Raw genomic sequence first — 3216 nt, forward strand, 5'->3', positions numbered from 1 at the left:
TCCCTATACTTTTCTCCCCTCCAAAACCACAGTTCCAGCCCTTAACTTATACTGAGACTGGGCAGGTGGATACCATAAATTCTCTTTCTGGGGGGTGTTTTGGCAAGACCTTACAGATTGTGCCTGTTTCTTAGGCTTTTTACCACCATTCAGTTCAGAAAAAGAAATAGTATTGTGTTCTTACAGGTGAAAGACTTGTCATTTTCCTATGTTATCTTGTAGAAAACTACTCAAAAATTGCACGTGTTTTCAAATTGTTTGCTCAAATCTTGATGTTCGTCTAGATTAAATTTTTGTTAGTTGAAGACTATCTAACTCCTTTGTCAATCAGGGAGTGGTTAATAGCAAAAGGCTTGTTGTAGTTCTGAATACATAAGAGCAGTTTACAGGAGTGGTTTAAAAAAAAATTCCTGGTTACATACTATAATAAATAATTCAGCCTTTAAATACAGATTGGATTCCTTAAAGGCAAAGAATGAACATACTCAGCATATTAATGCTGTTCGGATTTTGCTTTGTGAAATGTTTAGCAATTTCAGATGAATTCATAAGTGCTTTTATTTGAGAATTTGGGCATTACATTCATAAGCATATTGAATGAAATACAGGAAGTGAATACAGATGTGGCTCTTTGAGCACAAATATGCCATATTTTAATAATGCCTTCGGGGTTCTAGAAATACCCTTGGATCTATAAGCTTGGATCAAATTCCTCTTATGGTTTTCTGTTTGAATTTACAAAAGTCACCCATTATCCTAGAATTCAGATTCTTGATTTACAAAGTGAGGCTGAAATGCAACAAAATATGGTGATTTTGGTAAATAACATAGGGTGGAAACAAAACAACAGTCATACTGAATGGTCTACATACACTGCTGTGGACAGGCAAATTAAAGATTATTTTTCAGTGCTTGCTATGGCTGAGGACACTATGCTGATATGTCTTCTTATTACATTTGTACTTTATATTGAAATATAATTGACTGTATGTCAATTAACCTATATTAGTTTCAGGCATACAACTTAATGATTCAGTATTTGCATATATTGTGAAATGATCACCACAGTAAGCCTAGATATCATCTGTAACCATAGTTACATTTTTTTTCTTGTAATGAGAACTTTTAAGATTTACTTTCTTAGCAACTTTCTAATATGCAATACAGTATTATTAACTATAGTCATCATGCTGTATGTTATATCCTCATGACTTGTTTATTTTATAACTGAAACTTTGTATCTTTTGAGTCCCTTCACCTATTTTACCTACCCCTCACTCCCTGCCTCAAGAAACCATCAATCTTTTCTCTTTTTTCTTTCTGTTCTCTTTATTCGTACTTCTTTTTTAATTATTATTATTTGTTTTTGGCTGCATTTGGTCTTTGTTGCTGTATGCAGTCTTTCTCTAGTTGTGGTACACAGGCCCTAGAGTACACGTGCTTCAGTAGTTGCCGTGCGTGGGCTCAGTAGTTGTGGCGCACGGGCTTAGCTGCTCCACGGCATGTGGGATCTTCCTGGACCAGGGATTGAACCTGTGTCCCCTGCACTGGCAGGCAGATTCTTAACCACTGCACCACCAGGGAAGTCCCATATTTGTACTACTTAAGCAAGATAAAATATTCAAGCCTACAGTAATGAAAGAATCCAAAATATTCAAGCCTACAATAATGAAAGAATCCACCCAACTTCTCTGTGTCATAGAGTTTTGCTCATGAAGTGTAAACAACCTTGGGAAAAGGATTCAGTGAGGAGTAGGCTCTGCGTTTGATGCTGTGGTGCCACCTTGATGTCAGTACCTGGTCAAAAGTCTTGGTAGAGGGCCGTGAAGTTGAGGCATGGCCCAGGTAGAATCATATTTTTCATTATTCAGAATAGTTTATTTATTTATTTAATTTTTATTGGGGTATAGTTGATTTACAATGTTGTGTTAGTTTCAGGTGTACAGCAAAGTGAATCAGTTATACATATACATACAATCCACTCTTTTAGATTATTTTCCCATATAGGTCATTACAGAGTATTGAGTAGATTTCCCTGTGCTATACAGCAGGTTCTTATTTGTTATCTATTTTATATATAGTTATGTGTATATGTCAGTCCCAAACTCCCAATTTGTCCCTCCTCCCCTTATCCCCTGGTAACCATAAGTTTGCTTTCTATATCCATGACTCTACTTCCGTTTTATAAAAAAGCTCATTTGTACCCTTCTTTTTAGATTCCACATGTAAGTGCTATCATATGATGTATAAAGAACATGTGGTACATATATGCAATGGAATATTACTCAGCCATAAAAAAGAACAAAATAATGCCATTTGCAGCAAGATGGATGGACCTAGAGACTGTCATACTGAGTGAAGTAGGTCAGACACAGGTAAAATCATTTTTAACTTACCATCAATCCTGTCTGTCTTAAGCAGTAGATGGCCTAAATGAAGAGTTCCTTTGTCTTGGGGATTATGAATGGAAAAGAAGAGGAAAAGCAACTTTCCTTCACTTTCTTTCTGTAGCATTGAATGACATGTGCTCAATTACATAGTTTATATAAATGTGTGATTTCCTATTCCTTTTTCTAGCTAAGAAGCAATCCAAAGTGTTCAGATAGCCTTGAACTAGGAATTGAACCACTGGGGCTAACTTGGTCTATATAGAGAAAGCTGTCAGTCCAAATTCAAGCTTGAGCTGATAAGTACAAAGACAAAAATAGAGAGACAAGATACAAGCAAAGACACATGAAAGTAGAAATTAGACAACTTCGTATTTATTCATAGCCCAGTTTAAATCCCACATCTCCCATAAAATTTCCCAGATACCTCTTTCAGAAGAAATGACTTTTTATTTAATCTTATATTTTGTTTGCTGATTATAATTGAAAGATTTATCCAGACTTACACAAATAAAGATAAAGGGAAGGTACGTGAGAGAGTTCATATGGCAAATAATGGTGTGTTTTGATGGATCATTTCTAATACCAGGTGGTTGATATGTGAATGAATCAACCTGGTTTAAATATACAAGGCTGATATGGACATAACCTATGTATGATAGTTTGTTTCCTATGACAGATGCAGCCTGGCTCTCTGATGAAGCTTTTGCCTGTATAATGAGTGAAACGATGAACCATTGAACCAGATAATGAATCACTGTTGGGCCTGATTACATTTTAAATGCATATTAACCATTTAACCTCAATTGGAAGTAGTATTGGGAAAGAG

Source organism: Lipotes vexillifer, unplaced genomic scaffold, assembly GCF_000442215.2.
Source record: "Lipotes vexillifer unplaced genomic scaffold, Lipotes_vexillifer_v1.1 scaffold527, whole genome shotgun sequence".
Taxonomy (NCBI): Eukaryota; Metazoa; Chordata; class Mammalia; order Artiodactyla; family Lipotidae; genus Lipotes; species Lipotes vexillifer.